The sequence below is a fragment of the Grammomys surdaster genome, unplaced genomic scaffold (genome assembly GCF_004785775.1).
Source record: "Grammomys surdaster isolate TR1022 unplaced genomic scaffold, NIH_TR_1.0 196, whole genome shotgun sequence".
Taxonomy (NCBI): domain Eukaryota; kingdom Metazoa; phylum Chordata; class Mammalia; order Rodentia; family Muridae; genus Grammomys; species Grammomys surdaster.
Genome location: NW_021604641.1, coordinates 738,685 through 766,580, shown reverse-complemented (window position 1 = coordinate 766,580; position 27,896 = coordinate 738,685). Strand labels below are relative to the sequence as shown.

General features: G+C 35.9%; 1 pseudogene; it reads left to right on the top strand.

Annotated features, from left to right (window-relative positions):
* The first annotated feature begins 24,183 nt into the window (after positions 1–24,183).
* LOC114623309 lies at positions 24,184–25,507 on the top strand (annotated as a pseudogene).
* Positions 25,508–27,896: the final 2,389 nt, after the last annotated feature.

The following is a 27,896-nucleotide window of genomic DNA, read 5'->3' as shown; positions in this document are numbered from 1 at the left end:
TTACTCTGTTCCTTATGTTGTTGAGAGTAGGCCTGCTATTGATCCTGAAGTTTCATGACTTGGCTAGATGGTCTGGAAACACTCAAGCATCCTCCCATCACTGCCTACGTCATGCTGATATTAGAGATAGTTACTGTTGTACCTGATATTTTCTAAGAGTGTGTTATCTGTAGCTGAATTCAGGTCCTCAAGCTTGTATCACAGACAATTTCCTCTGAGCCATCTCCCCATAAATTTTTACCATAAATTGAGGGGTTAGAAATTATTTTCTTAATTTTACCTATTAAAATATTTGTGCAGAAATTGAGACCTAAATTTTATTTCTACTTTCCTGAAATAAATTTTCTCTTCTTTTTGTGGGTGGAAAAATGTTTCAACAACTTTATTGTTTTTCTCCCATAAATTACATATCCAAGTAAAATCTTTTTTTTTAATTTAATTTACTTTTTGTTTTTACTTATTAACTTTACATCCTACTCACTGCCCTCATCCTGGTCACAACCTCCAATAATCCTTTCTGTATCCCCCTTTTCCTTCTCCTCTGAGTGGGTACGGGCCCTGTGGTTATCTCTCCAACCCTAATACTTCAAGTCTCTTGGAAACTAGGAGTTTCCTTTCCCACTGGTGCCAGACAAGTCAGCTCAGCTAGTAGAACAAAATACCCCATATACAGGCAACAGGTTTTGGGATAGACCCCCATTCCAGTTGTTCTGGACCCACATGAAGGTCAAGCTGCGTATCCGGTATATATGAGTGGGGAAGCCCAGATCCAGTCCATGCATGTCCTTTGGTTGATGGATCAGACTTTGAGAGCCCCAAAGGTCCAGGTTAGTTAACTATGTTAGTCTTCCTTTAGAATTCATTTGTCCTTTGGGCCCATAATGTAATTATTCATCCTATTCTTCCATAAGAATCCCCCCAAAATCCAATGTGTGGCTGTGGGATTCTGTGTCTATGTAAGCTGTTGGATTGAGTCTTTCAGAGGACTGCATGATCCTTTCTGAAATCATAACAGAGTATCATTAATAATGTTAGGGATTGGTGCTAGCCCATGAGATGGGTTTCAGGTTGGGCCATTCCCTCAGTCTCTTCTCCCTTCCCCATGCCTGTATGACTTTTAGACAGGATAAATTTTGGGTTGAAAGTCCTATGTGTGGGTTTTTATCACTCACTGGGCTTCCTGTATGGCTACAGAAGGTAGTAGCCTCTTCAAATTCCGTATCACCAGTATAGTGAGTCACAACTCTGATGACTCCCATTGATTCCTGAGTGCCTCTCATTTTCCAGGTCTCTGTCTTATTCTGGAGATGCCACTCAACCCCACGCCCACATCAGTTACATATTTCCATTCATTTTTTTCTTTTTTCTGTCTTTCTTTTCTTTTTTTTGGCCATCTAGCTATCTCTTTTGTCCTTCCTGACACCTGCTCCTAAACTCCCCATTCCCCTTCTCATCGCCCCTCCCTCCCTCTTCTCTCCCTCTATCTGCCTCTTCTGACAATTTTATTCCTCCTCCTATGTGAAATTCAAGGTTTCTCATGGGGCTCTTCCTTCTGGTTTAGATTCTTTGTGTCTGTAGAGTATAACACGGTACCTATATTTTATGGCTAATATCCACATATAAGTGTATACATACAATGCATGTTCTTTTGGGACTGGCATAAACTAAATTTTCAATCATCCATACAGAATTTGTTTTTAAACACTCAGTGTTAATTTAGTGTTAAATACATATGTTTAGTTTTCTGCCACACTATATTAGATTACAATGCAGTAATAAATGTTTCCTTCCTAAAAAGATGCCTACACTGGATTGATCATAAGATGCCTTCTCTAACTAAACAGAGAAGGGGGAGATGCCAGAAGCCAGGACCCTCGCCCTTACCCTCACCCCCTACCTTTCCCCACCTGCACAATGTCCTCTGAAGCTTGGCAACTGCAAGATCCTGCTTAGCAACTGCAGATAGACTCAAAGCAGAGTACTATATCATCTTAAGACTAGCAGGGAGACCATAACTCAAGCAGTGTACCATATCTTCTGAAGAACAGCAGGTAGATCATAATTCAAGGCAGTGTACCGTATAGACCATGACATGTTTCAAGGCACAGGCCAAGAAGATTTTGTACTTTTCCACCACCTGGCCCCTCTTACCCCCTCCCCTTGTAAAACATGCTATAAAAAAGCATTTAATGTTCAAAAAAAAGAAATTAAATAAATAAATAAATAAATAAATTATTTTAAAAAAATAAAAATAAAAAATAAAAAAAAGAAAGTGAAAAAAAAGATGCCTACACTAAAAAACCAAAACAGTTTTTAAAAGAAAATTATGAAGCATGTATTTTTTCCATTGACTACCAAAACAATAACAATTTCTTAGTTTTATGTTAGTTTTTAGGTGCTGAGGACATAAAGAGTTCAGAGAAGTGTCATAGCAGGGTGGCAAGAACATATATGAGCTTCATGGTTTCAGTTCTTCTCTAAGTTGTAGGAAGAATGATTCAATAAAATAATCAGAACTAGGCTAGTTATTGAGGGTTTCAGATTATACTGTGTACTTAAATTTTCTTAGATTAGCTAAATATGAATTGTTTTAGATAAGCTAAATGCACTCTTGATGTGTGAAAAGTAAAACAAATAGCTAAATCCATTCATCACAGCTCTGTAGGCTTGACTCGGATAGGTAACTTTTCTATGGAACATAAGCATAGCCCTCTGGAGTTAGGACCAGGCAATGCAGGCAACTTTATGATATAAGTGAAAGCTAATGTAATGATGAAGTGCAGATACTGAAACCAAGTGACACTTGAGATTTCAGTTTCAATATGAAATGGTTATTTAAATCATGTTGTTTCATTAAAAACATTCAACATTTTATATCACTTATTAAAGTGCCTTATTCAATTTATACAGGAAACTTTAGTGTCTCTTCCTGGGTAGAAATGATCAGCAGATTGCATGGTACATTTACTGGCCTCTTATAATTTTAGAAGAAATCAGAATTCCAATTCACTGTTTAATGGCTCACTACTATTTCATACTAAAATTGATGGTTTTTATATCACTGTATTGTTTTAGAATTGTGGATACGTAAAATTGTGTATTATCACTAGAGACATATTAATAATAACAAGCATCCCCAACATATCAGTGCAGATGTGAGACACAAATCTTCAGCATTTTTTCTTATTATGACTGCTATTTGTTGAAAAGAAATAATACTGTTCAATCAGGAAATACTATCATTCATTCTGAAACAGAGGGTAGAGACACAAACAAAAAAGTATATGATATGTTGATGAGAGATATACTTAATAGATGGATACACTTAATAGTGAAAGATGGATGTGTGACACGCACCCACCTCGCCAGCAAGGAAGACATGGCAACACACCAGGATCCTTCCGCAGCAAACGTTTATTCCAATGTAAAGAGGAAGACCCCAGGCCCGGAAAAGGCACTGTTTATATACCCTTGGAGCGGCCTGTCCACTTATGATTGGCTGCTTACTCGTTACCCGCCAAAACGCCCCGGGATGGGCTGTGAGTTTGGCGCACTTTTACCATAGCACATGCGCGGTTTACTTGTTTACTTGGAGGAGCACCAGATGCCAGCGCCATCTTGTAATGGCGAATGCTGTCAGCACAAGCCGCGGCTTTCTACATGGATGGATAAATAATACATAACTACAGAGATAGATGGTGGATAGATAGATGATATATAGATGATAGATAAATGATAGATAGATAGATAGATAGATAGATAGATAGATAGATAGATAGATAGATAGATAGATAGATGGAATATAAGACCTTCAACATATTCAATTCCCCATGCTTTGTTTTTAGTGGCAGCCTTTCCCCTTAGCTTTAACTGGGCTTGACATCATGTAGCATAGGCTAAGATTTAATTTGAAACCTTCCTGCTTCAACCTCCTAATCCTGGGGTTACATGATGCTGGCTATCTTGAAATTTCTTTTCGGGAAGAGAAATATCTATTTTGCTTTATAGTAGCAAATGTTTCTCAGTCTAGAACACGTATTTTCAATTATATATCACCTTTTTCTTTCCAGTTTTCCTTTTTAAAATACTGCTTTCTACAATTTCTCATTTAAAAACTTTATTGAGGTTGGTTTGGGGTATGAAAAATATATAAATTCATGGAAGAAACCATAATGCCCTTCCATTTTAACAACATGATCAGCTTTAAATTCTTACAACAAAAAGATAAGTAACATGTTTTCTAATGCTGAAAGGTTAACTATAAGAAAGTTAACTATTCTTCTATGTTTAAAAAATTATTGATAGAATTTTGAGGAAATTTATTTAGGCTATTATCAAATGATATGCAATTGGTTATAAAGCTTGGGTAGTAAACACTTTACCCACTGAGCCATCTATCTCTTTGGCTTGTGGAAATTTTGGTGTGTTAAGGTGTTGTTTTCTCTTAGTCTCTGCAACCCACAAGGAGAATGGACAGAAATAACTTCTTCATGTTGTCCTCTGACATCTAAGCACATAAAATTAGTTTTATTTATTATTTCTTATCATTGTCTCTTATTATTATTACTACTATTATTATTATCATTATATGTGTGTATGTATGTATGCTGTAGTCACTCCATGTATGAATGTCAAAGGAGAACTTTGTGAAGTCAGTTCTCTCTTTCTAGTAAAATAATTTATTTAGGGGAAGAAGCTACATGAATCCTCTCATGTTTACACTTTCTTGTTTCAGTGTATTTTAGTGAGATATCTCGCTCCTGTCAGATGAGCTGGCTGTACCTTGGTATGCTCCTAGTTTCCTTGCCAATACCTAATTTTTGTTCTTTCCTACACCACACACAGTTCTATCTTTATCCCTCTTCTGCAGTGCATATACTTGGTATTTCCAACATATTTCTACAGGCACATAACCAACAATAATATGTTCTTGACAACTGCATAAGTGATTAGGCAGACATGTGTGTGTATGTGTGTGTCTGTGTCTCTGTTTGTGTGTGTCTGTGTCTATGTGTCTTATGTTAAGAACACCTGACAGAATTATTCATTAAATTTCAAGTCATTCAAGAATTCGGGGAATGCTACATGGATAACCTGTCGTTTTCCCTGATGGATGTGTATTCCTTTACTTCTCAATCTGACAAACTTTATTAATCATTGAAGAATCCTCCACAAAGCCTTCCCTGAGTTCTCAGACACATTTTGTCTCTTTTTTTCTCCCAATCATTTTTTTAGAAAGTGAATTTACAAACACCTTGCTTTCTACCATTATCATGGTCAAAACTGAAGAGGAAGGCCTCCTGACAATTGTTACATGGTTGATAGTTACAACTGTGCCCCAGAAAGCCCTGAGTGCATTATTTATTTATGAGTGTTATTCTCAACATAAAATGAACAACTCCAGGATTGTGTTCTCAGTCTTTGACATCTTGTGCAGGTTCCTCAAAAAGTGATTTTGGCCTGGTGACAGACTGAAACACCACTTAATGATTCCTCTTCCTCAATGGGTACATTTGTATTCAATAGCAGTCTTTCTTGGTAATAGCATGCCTTCTAATGCAAATTACTTTAATTTTTAATCTAACTATTGAATATGTGAGTCAGGATGTTATGAAAAATAGACTTTGTAGGAAAGAAATTAAGGAGATCACAGATATGTAAGATACAGTGTTGAATTCTAAAACAGAAACAAACAGCACACAGGGAGGCTTATGAAGTGATAAAATGGCTTTAATGGATTTAATTAACTTACTCTATAAGAAATGAAAATTAAGGAATAATTCTTGTCTGAACTGAGCCACTAACATGGTTTTAACTGCAGACTTTATGGCCAGAAAGTCATAGAGCAGATGGTAGATTTATAGTCATTTTGTGCCTATGGGGAAGAAAGCTGGAGAAAATATAGTACATGAACTTCATGTATTTCATGAATAAGCTCAGGATACAGTGGCTAGCACATTTTCTAAACAGTGTTTTAAACTTTCCTTTATGGACTCTAATGTAAACAACATATTTTTATGCATCAAACTGAATTTGTAATAAATAAGACAACTTATTGTCTAAAAGGTTACCAAAATTTTAGTTTAATAGATAAAATACAGATCAATATTTAGAATTACTTTTTAATGTATAACTTTGAATTCAATATATACACATGCATATCTTGCAAATATGGCATAAATAGGTCCTCAGATGCTTACCTAACCACTAGATGGGTTCTAAAGGTAATAATGGCATTTACCAAGAAATCTCATAAATGACATACCTGTGATTGTTTTATTATGGAACTTGATTCCTATGACTTTATATTCAAATTATTATAAATGTATCTGTATGGTTTTTAGCATCGTGTAAGTATTACTCATGAAACTCACAATATATATCACATATGGAAAGAGACAGAGGATTTCAGTTACAAATCTATCAGCTCTCTACATTAACTGTTGATAAATGAATTTATGTTTTTCATATTGTATTGAAACATGATTTACAGAGCTGTTATTTTAATATGTCCACTCTTAGAAGAGTTTCTATCAACCAAGACAGCTGAGTGGGGACATCAAGATTCTGATTTTTTTTTTTTATTTTATTTTTATTCACTTTATATCCCTATCACAGCCCCCTTAACTCCTCTCAGGCCAGTCCTACCCTTGAAAATCATTCTTCCCCTATTGGTCCTACCCCTTCTCCTCAGGGAAGTGGATTCCCTTTTAGATACCACCCCATCCTAGGGCATCTAATCTAGTTCCATCAGATCTAGGCATATCCTCTCCCACTGAGGTCCATTCAGGAATACCAAGTATGGCTTAAGGGGATCGAATGGATGGAAACAGAGACCCAGACAGACCTTGTGGTGGTTTGAATATGCTTGGCCTAAGAAGTGGCACAATTAGAAGGTATGAGCCTATTGAAGGAAGTGTGTTATGATAGGACTGGGCTTTAAAACCCTCTTCCTAGCTGCCTGAAAGCCAGTCTTCTGTATGCAGTTGGATCAAGATTTAGAACTCTCAGCTCATCCAGCACCATGCCTATCTATAAGTTGCCATGCTTCCTGCCATGATGATAATGGACTGAACTTCAAAACTAGTAAGCCATCTCAATTAAATGTTGTCTTTTATAGAGTAGCCTTTGTCATGGTGCCTCTTTACAACAATGGAAACCTGAAGACAGCCCCTATTTGTTAGAGGAACTAATGGGCGATTCAGACTCTTGCTTTCCATCTGCAGCAGATACACTACAAAATATTTGACATCAAATTTCACCAGTCATTATGCTACAAATTCTGGTATCATGTTTTCACTTTGTATTTTTAGTTAGGACAATTAAATTTCGAATAAAAACATATCTAAGACCATGGAGAATACTTTCTGCATATTCAGTTTTGAGTCATTAAAACAAAATTTTATTTACATTTTGGAAATGCTAAGCAGATCTAGCATTTGGTGTTTTAATATTCTAATAAATCCCTTCTGAAAAGCTCTAGTTAGTTATTATTAATTATTTTTCAATATTTACATATTATGTTACACTCTAATTTATTTAAAATATATCAAAAATATGCTGAAATCTAAGTCTATATTTTTATTTCTTTTATCACATCATTTATCATTGGCAAATGATTGTTCAATTTAATGTGCTTGGAGTGTTTATCATAGCAGATTCAATGACAGTATATGCTGTGTAAATCTCTTAGAAATGGATCAAGGAAATATGAATACACTGAGAGACAGTATTTTAATGATAGCCTTGCTTTTATTATGTATTATGAATTTTTCTCTCATTATTGCAGATAAAGTTAAGTAAGCTTGATACAATAATAGACAAAAATAAATTGGGAAGTTAAATCCAAACAACATTACATAAGGTGTCCCCCTAAAAGCCACAAAGACATTGAGTCCTATTAAAATTTTGAGTAAATTTTGTGATGCTAAGTTAAACAATATAATGTCTACAGTGTATATATATTTACTTTTGGTCACATCTACAAATGCTTGCATTGGTTGCCATTTCTTGATTATTTGAAATTCTCCATTCCTCCTTGCCTTCAATATACATGTTTTTATATTATTAAATTATAAAATACCATCTATTCAAAAAATTACTTGAAGTTGTAGCTAGAGCAACAAAACAATGGAAGGAGATCAAGGGGATACAAGTAGGAAAGGAAGAGGTGAAAGTATTGCAGACACAATGACAGTATGTATATGACCTCCTAAATTCTAGTAGAAACTCCTACAGCTGATAAACACCTTCAGTGAAGTGGCTGGATAAGGATGTTGACTTGTAGCTGCTCACATTTGACAGCTTCTGGCAGGGGTATAAGTTGGAAGGAGTTTTCTTTAAGAGGCTGGCCATCATGTTTTTGATCATGCTCCAATGAGTATATGAGTAACAAAAATTGGACTTCTTCTTCTAATTGTTTGATAGTTTTGTTTTTCCTTCTTTTTGTAGGAGAGGTCACAAGGTTGAGATTTTAGAACTGGAATCGTGATTGGAGTTTATGATGTGAAATTCTCAAATAATAAAATATTACGTAAGGAAGTATCATGATCACTGATTTCAAGCTACATTACTACAGAGCAATAGTAATAAAAACAACATGGTGTATTTATAAAAGTAGAGATGTTGATCAATGGAATCTAATTGTAGAACCAGATTTAAATACACACAACTTTGACATCTGACTTTTTTTTATTGGATATTTTATTTACATTTCATATGTTGCTTCTATACTGCGAAACAAAACTGATAGGACAAAATTTTAGCCTACAGAATGGAAACATATTTTCACCAACTTCCCATCAACTATTGGACCAATATCCAAATACATAAATAATTCAAGAAATGCAATATCAACAAACCAAATATTCCAATTAATAATAAGGTATAGACTTAAACAGAGAACTCTCAATAGAGGAAAATAATATGACTGAAAAACATTTAAAGAAATATTCAACATCCTTAGCCATCAGGAAAATACCTATCAAAATTATGAGATTCTATCTAAATGTGATCAGAATGATGAAGAACAAGAACACAAAAGATTGCTCATGCTGGCTAGGAGCCAGGGAAACACTCCTCCATTACTGGTGGGGGTGCAAACTTGTAAAGTCAGTATGGAAATGAATCTGGCAGTTCCTTAGAAAATTGAGAATTGGTCTATCTTAAGATGCAGCTATGACAAGATCTTAGGCATATACCAAAGGACACCCCATCCTATGACAAGGATACTATATTCTTATGGCTTTATTCATAATGGCCAGAAACTGAAAATGACATAGATATGTCAAAACCTCACCCAAAACATGACTAAAGGAAATGTGGTAAATTTACACAATGAAGTATTGCTTAGAAAAGGAGAAGAAAATGGCATAGTGAAATTTGCAGCAAATGAGCTTAACTAGGAAAAAAAGTATACATAGTAAGAAAAACCAGATCAAGAAAGACAAATATAATATGTACTCACTTGTAAATGGATATTAGCTATTAAGGAAAAAAATGATCACAATATAATCTATAGACCAATAGAAGTTAAATAAAGGGGTAAGGTCTAGTGAGAATGCATAGCTTTCCCTAGGAATGGGGCAATAGATTATTAGCTGTTGTGAGTAGACTGGGGCTGGGTTGTGATGGAGTCAGATAGGATCAGGTCAGGGAAGGAAGGAGCAAGGGAGAGAGAACACTGGGAGAGGTAACTGAAATTGGTTGACATTTAGTGGGAAATATGGAAACATAGTATACAAGTAGTGGATATTTATTCTCCAGAAGATTTTTAATATACTACACTATTAGATAGTTTGCATAGAAAATAATCCTTAACTTTAACATTAATTTTATTATTAATATGACAAGGGCTATGACACTAATCTTGTTAACATCATCCTATCATTTTTGGTACATTCTTGAAGTCATAGTACAGCCTTCTCAAAGTAATAGACTGAAACCAAAACAGTAAAGCAACATGTATCTTGAAAACTATATTATGCGTACTCTCCAGGTATAAGCACACACATTAAGAAGTCATATCTTCTTTTAACACTAGATAATAAATTATTGGTTTGTTAACTCTTAATTTTTAATAATTGATTAATTTCTTATATTCCATTCACAAATGATTGTTGGATGTTATTTACTTTTTTCTTTTTACATTATAAATGATTTATACATAATAATAGTGCTCACTACAGTTTTTACTTAGCATTGAACTTGTGAACCTTACCCTATTCTTGTGTTGCTATATGCTACCTCTGTTCTCTGCTATACATTGTTCCACAAAATACATACACACACACACACACACAGGCATACATACACACACACACACACACACACACACACATCTTTTAGTTATCTCATGATAATAAAATACTGTTTTATTTCTTTAGTATCAAGTATTGTAATAAAATTAGTGCAAGTTTATTAACTATGACTCATACACTTGTCCAAGATTATACATGAGGCACATTGGTTACCAAACATTTTTCAGGTTTTACTTTAAGAATCAGAAGGTATTGATTGGCCTGTGATAGAATTACGTGTTAGTATATTAAATCTGATTATCATATGGAAATATGATAAAAGAGCGTAAATAAGTTACCAGTAAAAAAAACCTTGGAACTATTTCTTAAAGACTCAAGATATGATTAACAGTATAAGTAACACACTTGGAAATAATGACAGCTTCCTGCTTTAGATCTATCATTCAGTCCTAAATCAGTGATGGCCAAGGTCTAATTAGAACAGGTTTTCAGAAGGGCAGGGGGATATCTCTGGAGGATGGAGACAGGATGGCCACTTTATGATGGTCTGAAGAAAAGTAAGAAAAAAAAATGATCCAGGTTACAGACCATATGTTGACATCCTCACTCCCAAAGTGGTGGTTAGACAGCCAGGCAGTTGGGAGCTGTCTGGGTCATAAGGGTGGACTCCTTATAGAGACAGCAGTGAAGTCTCTTCAAGGCCTCATGCCCTTCTCCGTATGAGGAATTAGTGAGAACAGGCATGAATTAACCAGCAACAGCAACCAAATAAATGGGGCTTTTTTTGTTGTTGTTTTTTATGGTTTTGGTTTTTATCTACCTTGTCCTCTACGTCTCGAGCACTGTGAGAATCATTTTATCTTAATGGAAAGAATCAATAAAATATCATAACATTTTGAAAGAACGTTATTTCTATCCTGGACACACAGCGATTTTATTTACCATTAACTCCCCATTCAACACAGTATTGCAAGTTTTATATATAATTTACATTGTATTACTTATTTTATCTAGTTATTAGTTATTATATATTTAAATATTCAAAACAATGGGTCATATTTATATATGCACAGGACACTTTAATTATTTAAACAATTGAGATTATAATATGAGTACATTTCTCTCTTCTATTTCCTCCTTCCCAACCCTTCTGTAAATCCTTCCTGACACTCCTTCAAATTCATTGTATTAACTATTATTACATATAAATGTATATATATGCATATTTATTTGTATATATATTCCTAAATATAACCTGCTCAGTCTTACTAATCTTGTATGTATGTTTCCAGGGTTAATCATTTGTCATTGGACAACTAATTCATGTGATTTTCCCTGAGGAAGACCATATCTCCAATGCCCACCTTTCTTAAGTTACCGATAGATTTTAATAATAGGATAGAGATTTCATTACCATTTTTCCATCTAGTTTGGCATCTTCACTGGGTATCATGCCTGCTCAGCACACATAGCATAATCAATTTGGTGAAATTTATGAGTATAACTTGTTATATTCCTAAAAGACTCAATACTGCAGGAAAGACCCTGATCCTCTACTTCCAACAATCTTTCTGACCTCTCTTCTTCAATGCTCTCTGATACCTTAGGTGTTGAGATTGCTTTGCATATGTAGCTTTTGGTATTTGACTTACAACTCTGCATTTTGATTTTTTTGTAGTATACATTGTCAGTGGCAAAAATAAGGTTCTATGATGAGAGATGAGTACTACACTTATCTGTACATATAAGGACAAATATCTGAAACTCTACCAGGTTTCAGGTTTCACATAATTTATAGAAAATTAACAATGCTCTATATAAGAGAGAGAGAGAGAGAGAGAGAGAGAGAGAGAGAGAGAGAGAGAAAGTAAGTTAGGGAGAGAGAGAGAGTGTGTGAGCTTTAGTGAACATTTGTCATCTGGGCATCTGGGCTGACTATATTCCATTCAATATCCAAAGACCCCAAACAAAATCCTCAAAATCAAGTATCAGAAGTCTGCTTTTGTGTTATTGGCCAGGGCTGTCAAACTGGTGTTGCAAATATAGAACCTACGGTTGTTGGTCTTGGTTACCACTGAGGTAGAAGGTAAGCACAAATTTTTTAAGATGCTAGGAATCTCACAAAGAGGTACCAGAGATTTCTGAGCTGTAGATGACCTAGAAGTTCACCTCCTAAGGACAGGATTTCATGATACAGGTAAGAACTGTGCAAAATTTCAACAAAGGAAGACTAAAACTATCAATAGTGCTACCCAGCTTTGACACCTGTGAACCACATCAACAACCAGCAAGACACATTAACATTTAGGGTGCACTAATATCATGCATACCTTCACAATAACAAACAACTCTATATTTGGACCTAATATCCACATAAGAAGAGAGAGACTACTACTGGTTCTAGAAACCTCACTATCTACTCAATGGTAGTGAACTCATGATTACTGGACTGCAATCTCAAAAAACATCTGCTATTATACTAAGCGAGTACAATCCCTAACAATCTATAAACAATGTATAATGGGACTGAATATTTGAAGATTTTACAATTTAAGGGAGACTACATGTTTATTGGTTTACTCTTTGTAGATTTTGTATATGTTTTAGCAGCTTGGACCAATGAGTAAAGTAGTTGAGGAAGTGAGGAAATTCTATATTCTAGATGTTTCTGTTGAAATGAGAGAGCCACAAATGGGAAAAGTATAGGAAAGATAGAGAAATAAAATGTCTCAGAAATATAAGAAAATATCATTTAACTGTATAAATTTCAACAGGTAGAATACATGAAATGTGGACAGACATAAATTATGCATTTGCTAATAATACTCATCAATGTATACAGATAGAAGGAAGCCTGCAAGAGCAAACTCATTCTGGAAACCAGCATTGTGTCTCTGATTAAATGAATGCTATGACTCTGTGTATAGACAGAGTCATACGTTCAACTGAGAAACACACAGTATAGTGCTTCAAGTATTCCATCTAGAAGTAGAGACAACTGTTTGTATTAAGAAAACAAAATACGTTCTATGGGAAAAAAAATGAAGATCCTCTTCAGAGTGTTCATGGACTTGAGCGCTATTTTGTGTGCGCAATTATTACAGATTAAACTATATAGATGAAGATATTTAGATTTATATATATTGCTGGAGGAATACAAGAAAATGAGAATCCTTAATGAAAAAGTATTATAAATGTGAAAAATAATAGAATTTAGAAGGGAAGAAATAGTGGATAGATTTTAAAGTCTGATTTAAATGAGTGAAATGATAACCATTAGAAAATAAAAAGTTACTTTTTTCCAATAGCATCTCAGTGTGCATACAAATTACTCTGAAGGGCAGACCCCATGCAAAACAGTAGATGACAGACACATAAGTGAACTCAATGACAGGTTCTTCTAGGTTCTTTGTCTAATGTAGCAGGACAGACTTACTTTTCATCTTACAGGTCCTTTGCACATATATTATCACTTTGGGTTTTGCAGTTTTTATATGAGATTTTTCTATATACAAATACGTGTTCTTTTGTAACTAAATGTGTTTCTTCTACTTTCTCTTTGTGTCTTTTTACTTTTTAAAATTATTTTGTCTGCTTTGTTCTATTCTTGTTTGCTTTAGCTCATTATTTATCATCATCATCATCATCATCATTATCATTATATTCTTGTTTGTTTTCTAGTGAGGGAGGAAAGAAGTGTAGAGATTTGGATAGGAATGGAGGTGAGGATGATCTATTTATTTGTTTATTTAATTATTTTTGAAACAGCTACAATAAATTTATTATAGTTTGCATGGAATACAAACTAACATAAGGAAAATGTGTTGGAGGTGGGAAAAAAAGAGCTAAGTGATTTGTTCAATTATGTCATGTCTAACAGGGGACCTCATAGACATCACTAAGTATTCCTAAACTCAGCTTCTATTTAAATTTTCTAGTTTATCAAATGTTTTTGAGACATGTTCTTATTTTTTTTTAAACATTGAACATTTATTTTCTGAAATCTGGTATGCTGAAATCAAGGAATTTTCATTTTGTGGTATCTCTGTCACACTTGGAAGTAACCATATTCAATTCGTATTAATTAATGGGCTCCCCTTAATGTGTGTCTCTATGTCCAAATTCTCTCTCTCTCTCTCTCTCTCTCTCTCTCTCTCTCTCTCTCTCTTCTCTCTTTTGTTCACTCTATCTTTTTTCTTTCTTTTTTTTGTTTTTTTTATTGGATGTTTTATTTACATTTCATATGTTGTCCCCTTATACCATCCACCACCTACCCAGGAACCCCCTATCCCCTCACCCCTCCTCCTTCTTCTCAATGGATGTAACCCCTACCTAAACCCCACACCCACCTCCCCACTCTCAAATTCCCACCCCCTGGGGCGTCCAGCCTTCATGAGGTCAAGGATCTCTTCTTCCACCTATGCCCAGCATGGCCCTCCACTCTTACTTATTCAGCTGAAGCCCTGAATCCCTCCCTAAGTGCTCCCAGGCTGGTGGTTTAGACCCTGGAGCTGTGGTTGGTTGGTATTGTTGTTCTCCTCATGGGGCCACAAACCCTTTCAGCTCCAATGGCCTTCACTCTAACTCCTCCATTGGGAACCCCATTATGAGTTCAATGGCTAGTTTTGAGCATCTGCCTTTGAATATGTCAAACTCATGAAGATCTCTGAGGAGACATCCATATCAGGCTCTTATCAGCATGCACTTCCTGACTTCCACATCAGCATCTACCTTTGGTGACTGCACATGGGATGGGTACTCAGGTGAAATGGTCTTCAGACGGCCCCTCCTTCAGTTTGTGTCCTTCACTTTGTCTCCATATTTGCTCCCTTGAGTATTTTGTTGCTCCTTTTAAGAAGGACTGAATCACCCCCACTTGGTCTTCCTTCTTCATGAGCTTCATGTGGCCTGTGAGTTGCATCTTGGGCATTTCAAGGTTCTGGGCTAGTATCCAATAATCAGTGAGTGAATACCATGTGTGTTCTTTTGTGATTGGCTTACTTCACTCAGGATGATAATTTCTAGTTCCATCCATTTACCTAGGAAACTCTCAAATTCATTGTTTTTAAAAGCTGAGTAATACTCCATTGTGTAAATATACCACATTTTTTGAATCCATTCCTCAGTTGAAGGACATCTGGGTTCTTTCCAGCTCCTGGCTATTATAAATAAGGCTGCTATGAACATAGTTGAGCATATGCCCTTGTTATATGTTCGAGCATCTTCTGGGTATATGCCTACGAGTGGTATAGCTGGATCCTCAGGTAATGCTATGTCCAATTTTCTGAGGAACAGCCAGACTGATTTCCAAAGTGGTTGCACCATCTTGCAGTCCCACCAACAATGGAGGAGTGTTCCTCTTTCTCCACACCCTCGCCAGCGTCTACTATCACCTGAGTTTTTAATCTTAGCCATTCTGACTGGTGTGAGATGGAATCTCAGGGTTCTTTTGATTTGCATTTCCCTGATGACTAAGGATACTGAACAGTTCCTTAGGTGCTTCTCGGCTATTCGAGTTTCCTCAGTTGAAAATTCTTTGTTAAGCTCTATACCCCAATTTTTAATAGGGTAATTTGGTTGTCTGGAGTCTAATTTCTTGAGTTCTTTGTATATATTGGATATTAGCCCTCTATCAGATGAAGGATTGGTAAAGATCTTTTCCCAATTTGTTGGTTGTCGTTTTGTCCTATTGACAGAGTCCTTTGCCTTACAGAAACTTTGCAATTTTATGAAGTCCCATTTGTCAATTCTAGAGCATATGCCATTGGTGTTCTGTTCAGGAACTTTTCCCCTGTGCCCAAGTATTCGAGGCTCTTCCCACCTTCTCTTCTATTAGTTTCAGTGTATCTGGTTTTATGTGGAGGTCCTTTATCCACTTACACTTGAGCTTTGTACCAGGGGATATGAATGGATCAATTTGCATTCTTCTACATGTTGTTCTCCAGTTGAACCAGCACCATCTGTTGAAAATGCTGTCCTTTTTCCACTGGACAGTTTTAGCTTCTTTGTCAAAGATCAAGTGATCATAGGTGTATGGGTTCATTTCTGGGTCTTCAATTCTTTTCCATTGATCTTCCTGCCTGTCTCTGTACCAATACCAAGTAGTTTTTATCACTATTGCTCTGTAGTACAGCTTGAGGTCAGGGATGGTGATTCCTTCAGAACTTCTTTTATTGTTGAGAATAGTTTTCTCTATCCTGGGTTTTTTGTTATCCCATATGAATTTGAGAATTTCCTTTTCTAACTCTGTGAAGAATTGAGTTGGGATTTTAATGGGAATTGAATTGAATCTGTATATTGCTTTTGGCAAGATGGCCATTTTTATTATATTATTCCTGCCAATCCATGAGCATGGGAGATCTTTCCATCTTCTGAGATCTTCTTCGATTTCTTTCTTCAGAGACTTGAAGTTCTTATCATACAGGTCTTTCACTTGCTTGGTTAGATTCACACCAAGGTATTTTATATTATTTGTGACTATTGTGAAGGGTGTCATTTCCCTAATTTCTTTTTCAGTCTGTTTATCTTTCATGTAGAGGAAGGCTACTGATTTGTTTGAGTTGATTTTATAACCAGCCACTTTGCTGAATTTGTTTATCATGTTTAGGAGTTCTCTGGTGGAAGTTTTGGGGTCACTTAAGTATACTATCATATCATCTGCAAATAGTGAGATTTTGACTTCTTCCTTTCCTGTTTGTATCCCTTTGACTTCTTTTTGTTGTCTAATTGCTCTGGCTAGGACTTCTAGTACTATTTTGAATAGGTAGGGGGAGAGTGGGCAGCCTTGTCTAGTCCCTGATCTTAGTGGGATTGCTTCAAGTTTCTCTCCATTTATTTTGATGTTGGATACTGATTTGCTGTAAATTGCTTTTACTATGTTTAGGTAGGGGCCTTGAATTCCTGATCTTTCCAAGACTTTTATCATGAAGGGATGTTGAATTTTGTCAAATGCTTTCTCAGCATCTAGTGAGATGATCATGTGATTTTTTCCTTGAGTTTGTTTATATAGTGGATTACATTGATGGATTTCCGAATATTGAACCATCCCTGCATTCCTGGGATAAAACCTACTTGATCATGATGGATGATTGTTTTGATGTGTGAGGATGATCTAGGAAAGGCTGAGGGAAGGAAAATCATAATCAAAATATATTGGATAAAATTCATTTCATTAAAAATAGATTAACAAAATAAAAAAATGAAATGGAGGGTAAAACTAATTGATGAATAAATCAAAATTCTAATGTTAGGTCTATATTGCACCAAAGTATTGTTTTCTATGTGTTCAGTATTAAATGACGCTAAGGCACAATCCAGAACAAATAGCTTCTTCAATGTATTACAAGATAGAAGTGATTGTATGAGTTTACCTATTGTGCGTGATTTCACACTTCATATGGCTAATTGATACAACAGAAGCCACCCACTTGCAGTAGATTACTGACATCCAAAACCTCTTATCTTTATCAATCAACTTAGCATGCTGTATCACCACTAGGAGACTGAAAAAAATAATGTTCCATATGCTAAGCTTCTTTTGGACAGCTGAATAGATGTTACATATCAAAGACGGCATCAGATGATGAAAACTCCATTAAACTTGAATTATTTGAGGAAAATCTGATCTTGGAAGTGTAAAGGTAGTCTGGAGCACAGGGATACTTGCATTACAACACATGGGGCAACAAGATGGGAAAATAGCTATCTCATACAAATTTTTTGTGAAAAGAAATAAAGGATCATCTGCTCAGTTTTCTAAAGTCTGTGCAGTTGAATAGTAAAGAAAAGGGAAATCATGGAACCCCAACTCCTGCTATTAGAATGTTTGGCAAACTTGTTCTTTTTGGTCTAATCTGGAGCAATTCAAATCCAATTGTAAAGACAATTATTTAGAAAGATAAATATTTGAAATAGGAGTTGCAAATTGCTTCCTTAATTACAGAAATAGATTTTGACAAAATAAACAGCAATAGCAACCGGGACCAAACCCTCAATGGGCTAGGATGATATGTTTGACCATTTCCCAGTTTATGGACTGAGTCCTAAGCCTTAGACAAGGTGCAGTAGTTGAAAATGGTATGTGTAGCAACTGTGTGAGATAAGACTTGGAAAAAAACTTTGCTAGTATTTATAGAGAAGATGTGGAGATGCCATTTAGGGTTGATAAAGTAGTACTGAGGTTAGGAATTGGGAAACACCTTTTGACATATTCTACTGGTAATATTTTCTTTACCTAACTGTATAATCAAGGTGGATGTAGCAGAGGAACAAGGCATATTGAATTTTCTTTCTCTTTAGGGATATTGAATGAGGCTAATATTCAGTAAAATTTAAATGCTCATACTGAATTTGAAAGTAAAACATATAATATCACCTTTGTACTGTATAGAAACTAGAGTAATCCAGAATTTTAAAAAATGGGAGATTTGACACTTAGGTAAATGTTTAGTTAGTAAAACTGTCCATTAGTTTTTAATCAGTTAGGTTTGTTAAACTTATTGTCTGGCTGACCATCCAGGCATGACATGGTGGCTAACAATAAACTACTCAGTCTTCCAAAAGTTGGTTCCTGATGATATGATAGTAGAATAGTGAGTGATAAAGACTCTTTTGGTAAGGCTCATGTCATTTAAGTGCTTAGTAATAGAAATAGTAAAATATTCAAATATTGTTACATTAGACCAAGAATGTAATAAACATCAATAGGCACTTTTTGTTACTATTTTGGACCAATATTTTTTTTTAAGGAAAATCATTATGATTCCTTTGAACGATATTCTTACTAAATATTGATACATTTTTATAGGACCTTTCTTTGTCATTAAAGACTATCAATTAAGTTTAATGTAAATGACTCTGATAATGACTTTAATGACATCAAAAGGATATTTAAATAAGAAAATACCTTTTTAATAGTTTTAAAAGGAAATTTTATATTGGGGAACAAGCCCCAGGTAAACAAGTGCATGTGTAGCTACTTAGCTGTACATATTGTCAAAAATGAAGCTTCACAAAATTTGTGTTGCTTAAATCTTATGTATCTCCCCTAACCAACAAAAAGTACATTGTCTTAGCCAAACAATGGAATCCCAAGATTTAAGATTTTACTGCTATTCAGAAACCAGCAAGAATATGTCTGTTCTCAAAACAGCTAATTCGTAAATGAAAAACAGCAAGCATTGAGAGATTTCTACTTAGAACTAAGATCAAGGTTTTTTTTTTTCCTGAGAACTATTCCCATTTTTGATCTACAGTCAATGACTCCATCATATGATCAGGCAAATAAATCTAAAAGATTCTACCAGAATATCTCATAATTAATCATAATTAATGGCAATGATCACTTGTACTTAGGGGAAAACTTTATGTTAGATATATCAATGTACACAACATAAACTAATGGCAATCTTACAAGAAATTACCATAGTGAACCATAGTTCTTTATATCATAAAAAGAAAAGAGAAAGAGAGTGAAAAACCATTGAGTTCATGAAATAAGCAAATATACAGTCTCAGATCATTTGAAGTGCCATGTGGAGAAACATTTCGTCAGAACTGTTGTGGAGACTTGTATGAAAAGCTTATAATCCAGCATGGGGCTAGAGTATGGCTAGTATATCAATACGATTTGGTCTGCTCTTGTTGCTTTAGGAGGCTGCAAATGTTTCATAACCATTACACTATAGCCTCAATTACTCTCTAAAAGAAAAAAAAACTACAAATTAAAATATGTAAAACATGACATTTTGGGTTTTTTAAATAAATAATAATCAATATTTAGATTTTTGCACAGTTATATTTTGAGGATTTCATATATGAGTACTATATTTACAAAATTCTATCCCAGACTCTCTAGCCTAAAACTATACCTGACTTCCCACACCTCCTTTCGAATTCACAACATCCTCTACTTAATTATTTTAGTTACATACACAAATACACACACACACACACACACACACACATACACAGACTTAGTTAAATAGATAGATAGATAGATAGATAGATAGATAGATAGATAGATAGATAGCCTGTGAATTCTTTAGTAATTATTGCTCTGTATTTTATTCTTGTAGTGAAAATATGAGTTGATCAAAGAAAATAATAGTATTACTACTTAAGTTACATGCTTTTTAACTTTCTGAGCAGTGGGCTTATTTAAATTTCAAAAAGGCAAGTAAAATCCTGTTGTACACAAATGTAAAACAAAGGTTCAGAATTCAAAACACACACTATGAACTCAATATAATAGGAAATATGGTGGCTGTCTGTAAGAAATTTTCTATAATTAATAACTAGAAATTACCTGGTAGCAGGTGATGTCATTACTCACTCTTATTTAATGTTAACATAATTTTTCTCCTTTCTCTGATTCAGTATCTCTAGGCAATGTTCTAAGCTTAGTTCATCTAAGCAAGTTAGAAAGAAAAATAGAATACTATGAAATTGAAATATATCAATTCACAAGCATTGGAAGACAACCATCTATCTCTATTTCACAGTAATACTTCAGACTATTTGCTTCCAAGTTTTAGAATGTGAACTTTTGTCAATATAAAATCATCATGAACATCCTATCCAGCGTCTCCTAGCGGTGGTAAAAGTATTATTCACAAAACACTATCATTGTAAAGACTATTATTATAAAAAATGTAGTTCAAATGACTAAATGTTTGAGTGACTCATAAATACTGTATGTAGAACATCAGAGAGCATACTATGACTTGTAGAAATGTGAAGATGAATCCTTAGAGAGATAGATAAGTAGATGCATGACAGATAAATAGATAAAAGCACAAATGATCAATAAGTGGTAGGAAGACAAATATATAGAAGATGGATAGATAGAAAGTAAATTAATAATCAAAGACGAATAATAGGTGATGAATGACTATCAAGTGAAAGATAATAGGCAGATGATAAGTGGATAATAGATGTCAGATATATTATAGATAGATGATAAAAGATAGAAAAATAAATCGCAAGTGATGTATAGATTATATATGATAGACAAAAAATAGGTAAATATTGATAGATGATAGGCACACAACAGAAAATGTACATTTTTATTAATCATTTTATTCATTTACATTTCAAATTATATCCCCATTCATGATTACCGCTCCACAAAACCCCCTTACCATTCCAATTTCTTCTCCCCTTTCCCTCTATGAGGGTCCTCCTCCTCCCACTCACCCACTCCCACCTCACCAATCTAGCATCTCCCTACACTGGGCATCAAGTCACCACAGGACAAAGGGCCTCCCCTCCCATTGATGTCAGATAACACCGTCTTCTGCTACATATGAAGCTGGAGCCATGGATCCCTCCAAGTACACTCTTTGGTTGATGGTTTAGTCTGTAGGAGTTCTGGATGGTCCAGTTAATTGATACTATTCTTCCTATGGAGTTGCAATTGCCTTCGGTTCCTTCAGTCTTTCCATTGGGATCCTCAGACTCAGTTAAATGGTGGGCTCCATCTGATCTGTATGGGTCAGGTGCCAACAGAAGCACTCAGAAACAGCCTTACCAGGCTCCTCTCAGCAAGTGCTTCTTGGCTTCGGCAGTAGTGAGGGAGGGTTGGTATTTGTAGATGGGATGGATCCCTAGGTCGGGCAGTCTCTGGATGGCAACAAATATTTGAAAGTAAGAGAAAGAAATGAAAGTGAATAATAAGTCATCCCTGTTGTGAAATCAACTGTAAACTGACATAATTTTAATAGTGTCTTCTGTGGTGGACATTTTCTTTGAAATAATGTCAGTGTGTCCTCAATTTATAACTATTCTTGATACTTAAATTTTATTGATTTTAAATTTTTATATCTAGTTACAGCACTATGCAATTTTATACTACAATAAAGAGGAGCAATTAATCTTCTTCCTTTCATTTACTTAGTGTAGTACACTCATTTAAAATGTGCAAAAATGAAGTAATCTGTAAGCAGCCACTGACATATGTGATTATCCAGTCCTTATTTGTTTATAGTATTGCAATAAATTTTACATACTGAAAACAAAATAAATATTTCTCTGGACATTTGTAAAAAGTTTGGATGCAAATTTAAATAAAATCCTTTTATATAGAGACAGAAGATAAGTTAAAATAAAAACATCTTGCATTGTATAAGAATAGATTGTAAATGACATTTTCTGTATCTAGTGTGATTTTATGCTTGTATAAACTGTTATTTCTTTATTCTGTAGGATGTAATTATCATCCATTATATAATTACTACTAACTGATGGAAAAAAGTCTCATTACCGAAATAGTACTGATAATTGAAAAGGCAGCTATTCTAAAATGTGGCTTTTCTAACGCTGAAAGGTGTTCAGTAGAAATGGATGTATCTTCCTGCCTCAGCAAGACTGACACTTTACCACCCAGATCCTCCTTTCTTGTGCCTTTGTTCTATTCATCTCCTGTGATCACTTCACTATGTACAACTAAAAGCTCCCAAGTGTTATCCCTCTTTATGATGCCTATAGTTGTTGAGTCAACAGTGATGCTGTTTCTAGAGATGTAAAATGAGGTCATTTCATCTTCACAATCCTTGTGATTTAAATGCCAGTTTATTAGATTGTAAATAAATCATAAGGTGACGAGAATGCAAATATCTAGTCAACTTTATGGGAAACATGACAATTTCATCTCCATGTAAACATACTATTTTTTGTAAAATTGAGATTATACAATAATACGAGAAATAGTATATTTACATGGAAATGAATTGTAAATGAATATTTACAATTTTCCAGGATGAATTCATTTATGTATTTGAAGATAAAATTCCAAATTAAAAAAAATTAATGGGGATTCTAGGCAGATTTGAACATGTATTTAAAATAATAATGAACCAGGTGGTAATTTACAAGACAGTGTAACTCGGAATTACTTTTTCTGTTGAACAAAATGATAACAACCAGATAAAATTTTTTCAGTAATTGAGATCAATAGAAGGAGAAATATTTCTAGGACATTATTCAGTGGAGGACAGTGGCTCTGACTGTGAGCTCTTGACAAAAGGCAACTTTCCCTAAAACTTCACTAGTTCTCCAGCAGGTGAATCTTGCTGCAAAGGTATCACAGATCTAGCTTAGGGCAGTTAGATCAAGATTCCACTCTCAAGTTACCAGGAGTTGGTGAAACTATATTTGCAATTCAAATCTGAGCAACATCACCCTAGAATCAGGAGGAGTCAGAAGTGAAGAAGCTCACTCTGTACCTTCAGCCCATCCTTCTGTAGGAAAGTTGCTATGCAGTCTTGATTTCTAGCAAATAACTGTGAGACACGTCAGGGGAAAAATTCAATATCACCCCAGAAAATAGATAATATCTTCATGTTTTGTGCTTATATTCTTACATATGATGAATAAGACAGCAATTTACCATATGAGAAAAAAATTCCAATGTAATCAAAAGGAAAATTAAAAGAAAATGGAGAGTTTAAATTCTACTGGAATGTTAAGAACAAATATTCAATTAATGATAAGAGATAGTTTGACCATTTATTATAACTATGTGTATGTATGTATTTGTGTGAGGAGGTATGTTCATATAAGTATAGGTAACTCTGTAGCCAATGACAGGTGTTGAATAAACTGGCATTGGAGTTTCAGGCAGTTAGGAGTTCCCTTATGTGGGTGCTGGGAACTGTGCCCTTCAACAAGAGCAGCACATGCTCTTCTTACCTCTGGAGCCATCTCTCCTCCCACATGATAAAAGCTTGATAATTAAACTCTATGTAATAGGTCTCATAAAAGGTCTTCACTAATTCAACACAAATGGGAAAGCTTGCAAGGAATTCATCACATCAGTTTTCATCTTTAGTTCTTATCACTACAAATTACTTATTGGTGACTTGAATATGCAAATCATATATAAACATAGAGGCATAGAAAATGGAAGAGCGCAGTCGCTGCCCTGAGCCGAAGCGGAGCAGGCGGAGAGATGGCCTCCCAGCCGCCACCGCCCCCCAAACCCTGGGAGACCCGCCGAATTCCTGGGGCCGGCCCAGGTCCCGGCCCCGGCCCCACTTTCCAATCTGCTGATTTGGGCCCTACTTTATTGACAAGACCTGGACAACCAACACTTACCCGAGTGCCCCCACCTATTCTTCCCAGGCCATCCCAGCAGACGGGGAGCAACAGTGTAAACACTTTCAGACCTGCTTACAGTTCATTTTCTTCTGGATATGGAGCCTACGGAAATTCATTTTATGGAAGCTATAGTCCTTATAGTTACGGATACAATGGTTTGGGCTTTAACCGCCTCCATATAGATGATCTTCCTCCCAGTAGGTTTGTTCAGCAAGCTGAAGAAAGCAGCAGAGGTGCATTTCAGTCCATTGAAAGTATTGTGCATGCATTTGCCTCTGTCAGCATGATGATGGATGCTACTTTTTCAGCTGTCTATAACAGTTTCAGGGCTGTATTGGATGTAGCAAATCACTTTTCCCGGTTAAAAATACACTTTACAAAGGTTTTTTCAGCCTTTGCATTAGTTAGGACTATAAGATATCTTTATAGACAGTTACAGTGGATGATGGGTTTAAGAAGAGGCTCTGAGAACAAGGACCTGTGGGCAGAAAGTGAAGGAACTGTGGCTTGCCTTGGTGCCGAGGACCAAACAACTAACTCAGCAAAATCTTGGCCAATATTCCTATTCTTTGCTGTTATTCTTGGTGGTCCTTATCTCATCTGGAAACTTCTATCTACACACAATGATGAAGTAACAGAGAACACCAACTGGGCAAGTGGTGAGGATGACCATGTAGTTGCTAGAGCAGAATACGATTTTGTTGCTGTGTCTGATGAAGAAATTTCTTTCCGTGCTGGTGATATGCTAAATTTAGCCCTCAAAGAACAACAACCCAAAGTGCGCGGTTGGCTTCTGGCTAGTCTTGACGGTCAAACAACAGGACTTAATACCTGCAAACTATGTCAAAATTCTTGGTAAAAGAAGAGGCAGAAAAACAATAGAATCGAGTACAATGCCCAAGCAACAACAGTCTGTTACCAATCCAACGTTAATTAAAGGAGTCACTTCCACCAATTCTTTGGATGACCAGGAAGCTGCCTTTGAATCTGTTTTTGTTGAAACTAGTAAGGTTTCCAGTACACCTGATTCTACAGGGAAAAATGGAGGCAAACAAGATCATTGATGTGTTTCATGTTTGCAGGCAGGTGAACAACATTTTAGAGTATTTTTTAAAATTATTTCTTACAAAGAAATTAATTTGCAGTTGAATGAAAGCATTTGCTCATGGCTGTCCCGGGCGTTCTGCTGCTAGAAGTTATGTAGTCACACGCTAGTTGCTGGTCAAGTGATCTGGCTACACTTGACTGTCTCTTGGACCATGAGGACATTTGTTTCACCTAGCTTTTAAGATTATGGAGATAGTTGTCAGCTCTATCTTATCTCAATCCCTAGGCTTATTGGAACAGTAAGTTTGATGAGCAATAGAACACACAAGTTGCCTCAGAAGGGATCATTAGTGCTTTATAAAGTTCTGAGTTAGTTGACTTGAAGTCTTCAAAAATTGAGTGATAACATCTACTTATAAGAACAGACAAAAGGCTAAATTTTTATAACCTTATAAATAAACTAAAAATTTTCTGATCTAAAAAAAAAAGAAAATGGAAGAGCAGTTTTAATTTGAAAGGGATGATGTTCTATGCTTTCTGAAATTGATTAGACTAATATCGAAAATTCTTTTTATTTAAAGAATGCTGTTACAGTGTGAAGTTGATTCTTGATCCTCCTATTACTTGATTATGAAATATAATCTTAAATATATGCCAGAATAGTTGGAGTTTTAGATGCATTTCTGCGCGTGTGTGTGTGTGTGTGTGTGTGTCTGTGTGTCTGTGTAATACACTATAGTCATCTAGAAAGAGGGAACTTTAACTGAGGAATTAATTCCTTCAGCATGGTTTGAGAGGACCCAGGTTACTGTGAGCCATAAATGAGCAGATCATTTGGATTATATAAGGCAGGTAGCTGACCCAGCCAAGGATAGAAAGTCTATAAGCAGGATTTTTCTATAGTCCCTGTCTCCATTCCTACCTCCAATTACCTGCTGAGTTCTTCCCGACTCCCCTGATTGACTATAAGCTGTAAGGCCACCTCAACTCCTTTATCCCCAGGTTTCATTTGGTAATTATATTAAGACAGTTGCAGAAAAGCAAAGTAGGGAGGTAGTTAACCATTTGTTCCTTTACTATGGAACCTTTCCATCAAGAACTGTGATACATAACCAGGATATCAAAGCTAACAGAGAAAGTGGTTCCTCAAAAACTAAGAGGGCGCTTGGAAGTTTTGTACCATACACTGGGATACCTATTCTCGGTTCCAGTGAACAGAGCAAGTGCATCTTCAGGAAAGCACAAGGGCTTGGATGGCCATGTGCTTTGAGCACACTCTGGAAATTCAGGGCACAATCACAATCAATAGTATAGATTTATGATGCTTTAATGGACTATATTTTGAGTTATTTATTAGCCAGTTTTTATTTTTCTTTAAAAAATTTTAAAAATATATTTACTTATTCAATTATACCTCAAGATGAGACACTCCTCTCCTTTTAGCCCTCCCTCACACAGATCATCTTCGCATTCCCCCCTCTGTCCCCTTTTCCATTTAGGAGGGGGGTTTCCCCCTTCTGGGTTTCACCCACACTACCCCCCACTATCCCTCCTGCCTGCACATCAATTCACTTCAGGACTAGTCACATTCTCTCCCAATGAGGCCAACAAGGTTGTCCAGTTAGTGGAACAGGATCCAAAGGTAAACAGTCAACAGATTCAGGGACAGCCCCAACTCATGTTGTTGGGAGGGGGTCCACATGAAGATAAAGCAAGTGTACATTTGCTACATGTGTGCAGAAGCCCTAGGTCCAGCCTGTGCTTGCTCTTTGGTTGGTGGCTCAGTTTCTGGCAGCCCCAATATGTCTGGGTTAGCTGACTCTGTTGGTCTTCCTGTGGACTTCCTGTCCTCTTCAAGTCCCTCAACCATTCCTCCACCTCTTCCCTAAGACTGCCTTAGCTCCATCTAATGTTTGCCTCTGGATTTCTGCATGTTTCTGTTAGTTGCTGGGTGGAGCCTATAAGAGGACAGTTGTGCTAGGCTCCTGTCTGCAAATATAACAGAGTATCATTAATAGTGTCAGGAACTGTTTCTTGCCCAAAGGATAAATATCAGTTTGGGCCAGTCATTGGGTTGGCCATTCCCTCCATTACATCTCTAAGGTTTACCTATATATCTTGTAGGTAAGTCAGCGTTTGAGTCGAAGTTGTGGGTGGGTTGCTGTCCTTATCCCTCAACTGTGAGTCCTGCCTGGTAACAGGCACTTTAGGATCCATATCACCCACTTTTTGGAGTCTCAGTAATTGTTGCCCATAAACATCCTGGGACCTTCCCCTAGCCTGTGTCACTGGCATGTCCTTAAGATTGCCCCCTCAACCCCAGCCTATTTCTGTTCTCTCTCCCTTGTTCTCCCTACACCTGACCCTTCCCGCCTGCCACTCTTTGACATGCACTTTCCAACTCAATATCTCCCTCCATCAGCTTGCAATATCTGTTTCACTTCCCCTTTTGAGAAAAACTCAATCATCACGCCTTGGAGCTTCCTTGTAATT